Below are 12,076 nucleotides of genomic sequence, written 5' to 3' on the forward strand. Positions count from 1 at the left end.
ATTGTAATAATCTGGTGGGTACTTGCTGCCCTAAAAGTTCGGTAGTGGAGTAGAAGAGGCTAAGTCAAAAGACACGGTCAAATTAATAAGATGGCTAACACTGAGAATAATCAAAGTAGATGTACCTTCATGAAAAGATGGTGCAAGATGTGCTGCTGCTGTATAGGATTATTAATGCTACTGTGGAGCGTGCTTGCTCTACTGATCTCTTTTAGAGTAACCATAGACACTTTAGAAGGACATACTGAGAACATGACTAACATAGGGAAGAGTTCACAGAAGATAGTTCCAACTAGAACTAGCAATGTACATATACATAAGGATAGGTCTATTAACGATTTTTCTAGCAATGTGTTTTCAAAATTATTGCACGAATATGTGAAGACAATGGATGTAAGGGATTGCTACGTCTGTATGCAATTACCTGCCTCTGTTTCGGAAGGAGTGACTTATCATCACCTTCCGGCTACATATGTAATTTCTTGTAGTGTGTTGATTAGTATATTTTATCAATTAGGGAAATTAGATTATAACATGTCTAATGTAGATAATATTCTTGGGCAACTGCCTATGAATAAAGAACTGAATCCTGCTAAGGAAGCTAACACTTTAGGTGAGATTTTTATAGAAACTAGAGAATTAACATTAGAATTTGTTTTTAGAAACAATTTAACCTGCAGTTTGAAGGAAGAAGAGAAAACCTTCCTAGAAATGGTTGAGAGAAGAAGGTTGAACATGCATAAGAAAGCAGAAGGACATAAGATGAGTGAAACAGTGTGGTACATTGAGAGAGAAAAAGAGTTGAAAAATGGAGCCAGTCCAACTATGGCTATAGATGCACCACAGAAAGGCAAATTATGCGTTACCAGGAAGAGATCCCAGTATGATTATTATTTCATAGGGACTAGTGAGTGCCATGATACATACTTTATTGCAACCGGATGGGGATTTAGAGGTGGAGAAGATCCAGTTTTTCCGGGAGTGTATTATATTTGTGGGAACAAGGCTTATTACAGGTTGCCTGACCATTGGTATGGCACATGTTATGTTGGCCTGGTCTTTCCAAAGATTTTTCACATGGATAGGGTAGAAAATGCTGAACAAACTAATCCATTAACACGCTACAGAAGAGAAACATGGACAGAAATTGTAGGAGATATTTTTGGAGCTTTAATACCAGCAGTGGGAATTTCATTGAATGCATATGGCATTCGGAATCTGTCAACAGTGGTGGATCGCTTGTCAACAAGCACCGCTGGAGGCTTTCTTTTGGTGAATACTGAAATGGTTGCTTTACGCGCTATGGCGATGCAAAATCGACTTGCTCTTGACATTCTATTGGCAAAAGAGGGTGGAGTCTGTGGAATGCTGAAAGTCCAAAATTGTTGCACTTACATTCCTGACAAAAGCAAAGATCTAAAGGTCTATATCAAAAATATTACTGATTTGCATGAAGAATTAGTACCACTGGAAGCTGAAAGTATCTGGACTAAAATGGCTAATAAGATGATTGCTATTAAGAATTTTTTAGCTAAAATAGGTAGTACCATATTTGGTAAGGTATTATTTCCATTAACCTGTGTAATTGTTGCTTTATTAATTCTTAGATTAGGCTGTATGTGTTGTAGATACAGAAGAAATAAAAAGAAAATTACACGAGAAAATGTTAAAAAGAGACAAAAGAAACCAGAAAGAGATCCACAAGAAATAGAATTAGAAGAATTGAGGGAAAGTATGTATATAGAATCAAAAAGAGAAGATGATAAAGAAACAAGAGTTTAAAATGAACAAGAAGACATTTTGAATTTCTTCAAAAAGGGGAAATTGAATTGATCTTTTTGGGTTTTTGATTTTTGTGGTGATAAGATATCACCAAGGGGGGATTGCTGGAGCAGGGTTTTTACTTTAAAACCAAATACCTGTTTCATTTTCTTATGTCATTATTAAAAGTACTACTGATTAATTAGTAATTACTAAAAATTTGTCGAGTCTTGTCTAACCAACCTTATTAACAGAAGAATTACACGTAGGAATGTAATTGCATGGCTTAAATAATAAGTGAACTAAGTTGGTGAGCAAATTGACAGTATAGATGTTGCTTATGTGATGTTATTGTGTTTTGCGCTTATAATTAATATGCATTAATGGCTTGTGATGTCGCAAATGGCTAGATAAATACATACACATAAGGGTATTAGCAGGGGAATAACACTGTATAATCATTTCCATGTAGTAATTGTGATTTTGTGTTTTCTTCGCTTAAGTTGACCATTGTGGCCTGCTGTAAAATGGCTACCACCCGCAGCCTGCATTCGAGTAGATGAAAATATGAAAAGTGGTTTTGCGCTGACTGCGACCCTGTCCTCTGATTGAACTGAAAAGCCATGAACATGACGACAAATCTGGGAGTGATGCCAGATGCCCCTGAACGTGAAGAATTGTTGCAAATCCAAAATCCGACCTGATGAACTTATAATGGTCCCACGAATGAGATACATTTTATCCTAAAGAGACATCCGTAGAAGTAACGAATTAGTTATGGACTTCTAATTTCTATTCAGAATTTGAAACTATCAATACATGAGAAAATTCATCGTTGTAACCTAATGTACCAAGACGACATAATTTCCGCCAATCGACTGTTTTGAAAGATATGTTTGCAACATTTGGAATGTAAATTTGGTATAAATATTAGTAGACTAGAGAGGTCTAGCGCCACTTCTTCCCGAACCAATGATCAGAGGTCCCGATGCTGACGGAGAGGACGGTGACTCTACATGACGGCTAGAAAACTTTAACTATTTGCTGAGGACCATTTCTGACTTAGAAAACGACTTTTAGCCAGAATAGGTAAATATGGAGAAAATGATCTTGCATTTCATTGGCTTTTCTTACAAATTTTAGATAAACAGTATTCTGTTTGAATTACTGTGTCGGGTGGTTATTTTATTGTCATGTTTATTGAATATTTAGAGTAATATGATGTTTCACCAAATCTATAGCAACTAGTTGATGCCATTGACCTCAGGGTACATGCAGATTGGTTAGGTATTGAAAAGTGTTTCCCTTATACATGGCACGGACAGAGTGGTAGGATGAATGTTGGTGTTATGGGCCCCACCAGTGTGTGATGTGTGTGTGCGCGTGTGACTGTGAAATCACTCCGTCCGTGGAAGTAGAGGGGATTCGGAAGCTCCGATCTGCACCATTTTCACACCTCCTAATGGACATCGGCTGATTCTGCCTCTGAAAACGAGCTGGAAATTCACTGTTTACAGTGGTTTTCAGCTAGTTTTCCCAGGCATCTTGAGATTTCGGTTCCTCACTGGGTGACCGTGTAAAAGGAGCTGAAATTGTATGACACATGGTGTAACCCTGTGAGTTGGCAGGCCTGTCTGCGTCCTGCAGAACCTGTTTTCTAGCTGACTTAAAAAAATTCTCCCAATATGGCCGCTACTGCCCAGCAGGTATAAGACGTGTACTGGAGCATGAGTGCACTGTTGCTTCATTGCGAGGCATTTTATCAAATGAAACAGGAGACCCATTTAAGCGTTCTCAACAGCATGTGTCACGGTAAGCGCGCAGCGTACTATTTAATGTTACAAACACGGCCCCAGTGATTAGAGTAGGTGAGGAATTGCTCAGTATTAGTGGAGTTATGCGATGTGATTCATCTAGTGTGAACCTTGCTGGTATTAACACACAAGTTATTAACACTGCCTAAAATTCGTTTTGCAAGAGGTTCTAGTACAGCTTGAACATATGTTAAATTTGGTCGCGGTGTATTTTGTTTATTGAATCACGAGTATCATTATGGCACTGATTATTATTATTTCTTGTATCTTAGAAACCCCCGAAGAAGGGATTGTTCCCGAAATGCATTGGGTGATTTGAATAAAAGAGTGACATGTGGAAACATTGATGTTCCTGTGTTTCATTGAGCAGCTAAAGAAAAGTGAATGAGTATAATGGATTGACGAAAACGAAAGAGAAATAAAGGATACTTATACCTGTTTAAAAAGTGGAAGAATAAATATAGTCGATTACGGATTCAATGCATTGGATTCATTCTAATAGGTAGTGCAGCTTAATGGGAATCGTAATGAGGCTCCCTCGTGTTTCTACTATTTTGCAGCGCAAGTGGGCAGAGTGCGGAATAAGCGAGCACACCGACAAAGTTGAAATTGTGGAGAAAATTAATAATGGAATTAAGCAAGATTACAGCGGTGTGCATCTCAACACCATATCTGTGTTACTGGAGCATGAGTGGCCAGGAGATATCCTATGGCTACATTTTCAGATGAATTTCTGGGAGTAGTAAAAGTGGATAACCTTATCATGGGACTTTCCTCACAAGATAGCACCATTTCAAAGGATGCATCTCCATCAGATCCTGTCAGCAAGAAGGTTAAGAGTGCAGGTAAAAGGTCACATGCAGCCTCTAACTTTGCACTTGGGGTGAATGCATATACAACCAACACAATGCAGGCCTCCTGAAGGAAATTCATCTTTAGGCTGACCGCATGTCTGAAGGTGCAGATTGTACATCTCTCCTAAATCTCACTGAACAGCAGGTCTGCTTTTGATCAGATTTGTCTTTTGATAATTTGTACGATTCGGCTGCTACCCGAGGGACAGTAGTTTCTGTTTGTGCCACCTTTAGGGGAGGGCCTGGAAAGCTGGTTTTATGTCAAGCTACATAGGCTAACGTTATGTATTACCCCTTTTATTGTTCCACTCACATCAGCCACAATATAAATAACTTAGATTGTTTAGGCATTCTAAAAGGCTATAAATCAAGGAACACGCCACTCTCTTCCTTCTTTTGTTGCTGCTACTCACAAGATAAGTACTCTCAATTTGGGATACTAATAAGCGTTTTAAATGATTGTGTTTGAATGTTGAATTGTGAGAAATGGTTTTGTATATAGAGCGGTGACTGGTTATGTTTTACAGACGTTACATCTAGGGACATAAGATTTAATTCAGATACCCAAAAAATGTAATCTCTGTTATCATTCAGAAAGTTAAATGTTATCGAAATTGTATTAGAAATGGAATTGTTTATGTAAAACGGGATGCGCAAGACAATGTAGACGGTTATGTTTACCGGTCTTGTGCTTGCTTTTAAATGTTGTTCGGGTGGCAGGTGGACCTTGATCAAAGAGCTTGACAGATGTAGCAAAGGACTTTTGGTAATACTGTTTGAGCATAGAGATTTTGTTTATGGCAGTTCATTTTCCTGGTCTAAGCAATGGTGACGTGGATGGTTTTTGAGGAATTTCAAACATTCAAGCATTTTGAGATTTGAGAGGGAAGGTTTTCCGAGGATTCAGGAGAAATGGGGTCCATTCAGAGTGGACCTCTTTGCAGACAAACTGAATGCACAGTTGACAAAACTTTACAGTTGAGGTCAGACCTAGAGGCTTGAGGAATAGATGCGCTATTACAATATTGGAGGGGATTAACTACTCATGCTTTACCTCGATATGCAATTTTGCCAAGACTTCTAGAGAAATTGAGCAGATGCAAGGAATCAGTGGTTATTATAAGTACAGTCTGGAGGTCACAGGCATGGTTCCCTATCATGATGGAGATAGCAACATATTTCAAGGTTCAGAGAAATTATTCTGGGACCTTAAGGGGAGTTCACAGTATGGTGGAGTAGGGCCTTCTGGTCTTGATGGCATGGAGGATTTTAGGACACAATGGGAAATGCCGGGCCTTTTGGTGGAGTCTTGTAAGCTTATATCAAAATCCTGGGCTTCATGAAAAAGAAAGGCATATAGATTGGCATGGCAAACATGGATTTGTAGGTGTGTTCAACAGGATTTTAATCCCATTTCAACAGATGTAGCTAATGTATTTAATTACTTGACAAAATTGAGTCAGGGCTATCACGTAGAATGGTGAAGTTTATAGGTCAACAATAGTGGCAGGACACTGTTTAGTAAACGGGGTGTCTTTTGGACAGAATCTGGGGATTAAGAAAATCATGCATCGTATGAGGGTATTGAAGACTTAGGTAGCTAAGTATACTTCATTATGGGATCTAAGACAAGTTTTAAACTGTGAAAAGTTGGGGTGATAATTTCTACCTATCCCTGAAACAGATTTCTTGGAAGTTGACCTGTTCACTGTGTTTGGATATTACAAGTATTGCTTATCAACCAGAAGTTTTTTTTTATATTAAATGGCGAACAAAGACTTTGTCAAGGACAATATTTTATCCTTATTTTAGATTAAATGGAAGACTGTGTGTGGTCAACTGCTTGAAGGCGTAATGGAGGAGAACTGAGAGTTTGAAGAGTATTGATGTGGCTGAATTGTTAATTTCCTCAATGTTATCAAATGGACCGGTTTCACCAGAAACTTTGGCAAGATGAATGAAAGAGGTGATGAGAGAGGCTGGTGTGGATGTGAGGAGATTTGGAGCACACTCGATTAGAGGTGAGTAAGCATCAAAGGCTTTTGTTTTGGGTGCAGGATTGGAAGATATTTTGAGAGCTGCATTTTGGTTGAATGAAAACATGTTTAAAAGTTGTTACTTTAAGCCTCAAAATGCAATTGATAATGTGTTAATAGGACTTTAAACTTAATGTTAGCCTCTGTGGCTTTACATAAAATGTAGATTTTTCACTGCCTGCTCGGTAGAAAATCTAGATTTTATTAAAAACACAGAGGCTAAGATTATTCCATCACAGTTATAAACCACCCTAATGGATTGGCTTTATTTTTTCTGTATATTTCAGATTAAAAGAAGACTTCGAGGAGAGGAGTTGGAATATCGGGAGACAGAGTTTTTTGTCTTATCTTGTTCGCAGCATATAAAGAAGGAAGAGAGCTGCTTGCTTCTACATTTTATAGACTTTAAGAATGTATAAATAACCAAAATTCTTTCTATTGTTGCTGCTGTGAGTGGAGCAGTAAAATGGGTAAAGCATAATCTTATTATCCATGTCTTTAATAAAATCCAGATGTTCTGTCCACCAGACTGTGGAACATCTCTATTCCTCCCAAAAGCCAGTTTTGATGAAATTAGTGTTTGATGGATGTAATCTTTTGGGTCAGCAGTTGCAGAGTCTGGCTAAAAAGTTTGCCAAAAATAAAAAGTTTGTTGCTCCAGTTAGAGCCTTCTCTAAAGGTAGAGGTTCCAGTTACAAAACAGCTTTCTACCCGGGAGCTGTTAATGGGGACATACAACACATTTGAGGAAGGGGTATCGGCTGGGTAACCCCAAATCCTGACAAATCCTGGCCCTAGAATCCAATTGTCAGCGCCAACACTACAAATCCCTCCAAAGCATGACAATTAAAGGGATTTATCTGAAGGACATCTGAAAGGAGACTTTTTTAGAACCATGGACAGTCAGTTTGGAAACAGAGGGAAATCCCCTGGAGTTCTTAGACCTGCCTCCAGTATATTTATATCCAACTCTGTTTTCAAAGGATTTGAGGAAGCAGTAAGCCATTGTGTCCTGTGCCACCTTTGGTCAGGGCCAGGTATATTATTCAACCACTTTTCTGGTTCAGAAACCCTTGGGCGACTAGTACCTACTTTTGGACCTCAAGGGTCTCAAAAAGCACCTTGAAAATCTCTCATTCAAATGACCACGCTCCAGAATAGCTTTGCCCTTTTGAAACAGGGAGTCTATCTATCATCACTGGATTTGCAGCATGTATACCTCCATCTTCCAATTTTTCAAAGATTTGCGGTGGGACTGCAGCATTATCAGTTCTGGGTCCTTCTGTTTGGATTAACCTCAGCCCCAGAAGGTTTTATGAAGCTCTTGGCTCCACTGGTGGGTATTTTGCATAATTAACATGTCCATGTATATCCTTATCTTGACGACTGGGTAATCAGTTCTGCTTTTTCTAAGACAGAGTGCGAGAGGTGCTGTGCACTTTTCTTCAGGATTATGGTTTCCTGTTACATTTCAGGAAATCTTTGAGGAAAAAGGGGCACCCTGAATACGTTTCCTAAATCAGGGCGAAAAACAGTATTTGTAAATAAACATTTAGGAAACTAATAACAAGTTGGACCTATACTATACAATAACAATATGTGTTCAGAAATCTCAACTCAATCCTACTCAAACACTTCAATTCATCAGAGTCCTGTTTTGTATGGAAGTGGGAGAAATATTTGTTTCTCCAGACAGGAAATGCAAGTTGGTCTCTGTTAGACCCGGGATCCCTGGTTGGCTGAGTTAGGTACCTTAGGCAAAATAGGGACCCGCGTTTCCGCGTTAGAGAAAGGAAGGTCACCTTCTGAGTTAGCCCCCGCTTATAGGCTTATTTTCAAGGCAAATGTGTAAAGTATTTGCAACCACGCTTACAGCAACCCAATGATGACATCACAAATTTTATAAAAACGAGTAGAAATTTTATATAAAAAGATATACGATAAGACTACACAATATAAATCCAACATATGAGTATGTGTACTATTTCTCCTGGCCTATTGTTAGGCCAGCCAGACCTTGTCAGTTCTGGAGATATTATTGAGCGATTCTAAACATTCTACTGTAATCCTAATACCATGTTATGCAGTTCGAAATGCTAGAATCAGACACTGTTGCAATGTAACAATAGTGCAATGCTTGATACAACAATCAGGCACTTTGCAATGTAAAAATAATGCAATGTGTAATGCAGCAATCAGGCACTTTGCAATGTAAGAATAATGCAAAGCGTAACGCAGCTATCAGGCACTTTTAAATGTAAGAATAATACGATGCGTAATATAACCACCAGGTACGTCGTTATGCAGAAATAAGGCAATGCATAATACACTAATCAGGTAGTTCGTTATGCAGGAAGAATGCAATGCGTAATACGCTAATCAGGTTGTTTGTTATGCAGAAACAATACAATACGTCAAAAGACAATCAGGTAGTTTGTTATGTAGAAATAATGCCATGCGTCATACACTAATCAGGTAGTTCGTTATGCCAGGAATAATGCAATGCGTAATACTCTAATCAGGTACTCCATTATGCAGAAAGGATGCAATGTGTAATTCGACAATCCGGTACTTCGTTGTGCAGAAATAAGATAATGTGTAAAGCTCTCCGGCACCGATCACGGTGCCTATATCAATCAATCAATCATCGCATTTATATAGCGCGCTACTCACCCAGAGGGTCTCAAGGCGCTGGGGGAGGGGGGTCCGCTACTGCTCGAACAGCCAGGTCTTGAGTTGCTTCCTGAAGGCGAGGTGGTCCTGAGTCAGGCAGAGGTGGGTGGGGAGGGAGTTCCATGTCTTGGCGGCGAGGTAGGAGAAGGACCGTCCCCCTGTGGTGGCTCTTCGGATGCGGGGGACGGCGGCGAGGGCGTGGCTGGTCGATCGAAGCTGGCGTTTGGGAGCGTAGAAGTTGAGGCGGCTGTTGAGGTATCCTGGGCCTTGGTTGTGTAGGGCTTTGTGTGCGTGGGTGAGGAGACGGAAGGTGATTCTCTTGTTGACCGGGAGCCAGTGCAGGTCTCTCAGGTGTCCGGGGATGTGGCTGCGACGGGGGATGTCCAGGATGAGTCGTGCTGAAGCGTTCTGGATCCGCTGGAGTCTCTTCTGGAGTTTGGCGGTGGTTCCGGCGTAGAGGGAGTTGCCGTAGTCCAGACGGCTGGTGACGAGGGCCTGGGTGACCGTCTTCCTGGTCTCGGTGGGGATCCACCGGAAGATCTTACGTAGCATGCGCAGGATGTTGAAGCACGACGAGGAGACGGCGTTGACTTGTCTGGTCATGGAGAGGGAGGAGTCCAGGATGAAGCCCAGGTTGCGTGCGTGGTCTGTTGGTTTGGGTGCGCTGCCTAGGGTGGGGGGCCACCAGGAGTCGTCCCAAGCGGCGGGTGAGGATCCCAGGATGAGGACTTCCGTCTTGTCCGAGTTCAGTTTCAGGCGGCTGTTCTTCATCCATTCGGCTACCTCTTTCATCCCTTCGTGAAGGTTGGCTCTGGCGGTGGCGGGGTCGTTGGTGAGGGAGAGGATCAGTTGGGTGTCGTCGACGTATGAGATGCCTCAGTCGGTTTCTCCGCCACTCCTTCTGACTCGCAGTCAGCCATTGGTAACAGTTGACCCCAACACGGGTATCGTGAAACAAAAAGTGCAGCTCCGCATTCCGACCCCGATACTGCCACTCCCTTGGCAATCCGGAGCGCGATACGAGCCGAAGCAGAGGCTCGCGCTGCTTGAACGAGAGAGAGGCCGAGAGCGTCTCCCTCTGAGCCTGCACCCCACCCCAGGAGTCGACACTCTTTACCTGGGGGGCGCAAACCCTCTCTCCTCTCCTTGTCCAGTGACATGAGCCTCCAATGCAATCTTTGTGAATTGGCAACGGCGGCCTCGGGCTGGCAGCTCAGCTCCTCCGGGGTTGCCGGTCCGTACCGCTACTGCTACGAAGATCTCAAGCTGCCACAGGGCACACGCACACAGCGTCGCTGAGACCTCCTTGAGCATCGGATGCACGATCACCGGGCATTCCACACGAAGGTCCCAGGCTGCACGAAGATCACGCGCACAGCGTCGCAGAGACTTACTTTGACACCGGGTGCACGTTAACAAGGCAATCCTCACTAAGGTCTCCCGCTGCACAAAGCAAACGCACACAGCGTCGATGAGACTCACTTGGACTCCGGGTGCACGATAACAAGGCAATCCTCACGAAGGTCTCACACTGTACAAAGCACACACACACAGTGTCAACGAGACTCTCTTGGATTCCGGTGCACACGATATCTGATCTGGAAAATCCTCACAAAGGTTTCATGCTGCAAAAAGCACATGCACACGGCGTCCCTGATGCTTGCTTGGACTCCAGGTGCCCACGATCACAAGGCACACCTTACAAGGGTCTCAGGCTGCAACAAGCACATGCACACATCCTCGCTGAGACTCTCCTGGAAACGATTGTGTACATGAGTTTCCGCAACAGGGAGCCAGCTCACCTCGGGCCCTTGGGGATAAGTTACTTTAGGACACAGCACAGCAAAGTCCTTTCAAGCAGGGGGACACAGCACACAGCAAAGTCCCTTTAGCCTTTTTTTGGTTAAAACAGCGAACTGCAGGTCAGCCCCTGAACACTCAGCAAGGGTCAGTCCTTTCCTTCAGTCTCTTCAGTTGCTTCTTCCTTGGCAAAGGTTTCTCTTGACCATGAAGTATCTCCAGTCTTGTTCAATCTTGATCAAGCCATTCTCCAAAGTTCAGGGGCTTCAGCTCTCATAGTTATACCCCTCAATGGCTTTGAAGTCTTTGTGCTCAGGGGGAACTGACCCCTGTTCAAACCAGTTTAGGGTGCCTCCCTGCCAGTGACACTTTCTTCCTTTGATTAGTGGGGGTCTGGATTCTCAATCACTCAGCAGGGGATGGTACAATTGTTTTATAGCAGCAACCCAGGCCTCTTTACCTCTAGCAGCTACTCCTCCCCCTATACTCCAGATACAGGTCAGCCTGTTGGTGTCTCACCTCCTCCCCTGGGTCAAAACATTCCCCAGATCCTATCACTTTTAAATCCAGACAGTCAATCCACAACCAGGCAGAGACATACAGAAATGTTAGAGCACAAAAACCCAGCCACTTCTAAAAGACTGGCTTATAAACACCCAATGCAAAGACCACCTTCATAAAAAGATGTGTTATTACATTGTGAGTTCAGGCATACTAAACTTCACCTCTCCATCGTAAGCCTTAGGGAAGATAGGCTGGAATACATATTACACAGCCTTCCCATTCTAGTCTATAGGCAAGATAGCCTTTCAACAGTGAAAAATGAAATGGAGATTATTTCACTGTCAGGACATGGTACACACCTTAGTACATGTCCTACCTTTCACATGCACTGCACCCTGCCCAGGGGGTACTCTGGGCATACAATAGGGGTGTCTGATGTGCAGAGAAAGGGAAGGATAAGGTCTGGCAAGTGGGTGCACTTGTCAGAAGAACATGGCAGTTTAACAAACTGCACGCAGGCACTGCATAGGCAGGCCTGAGTTCCCTTTTTAAGGCTTCTTGTGTGGGTGGCACAATTAGTGCTGCAGGCCCACTAGTAGCATTTGCATTACCATCCCTGGCACAAATAGTGCAC

Source organism: Triturus cristatus, chromosome 3_1, assembly GCF_964204655.1.
Source record: "Triturus cristatus chromosome 3_1, aTriCri1.1, whole genome shotgun sequence".
Lineage (NCBI taxonomy): Eukaryota > Metazoa > Chordata > Amphibia > Caudata > Salamandridae > Triturus > Triturus cristatus.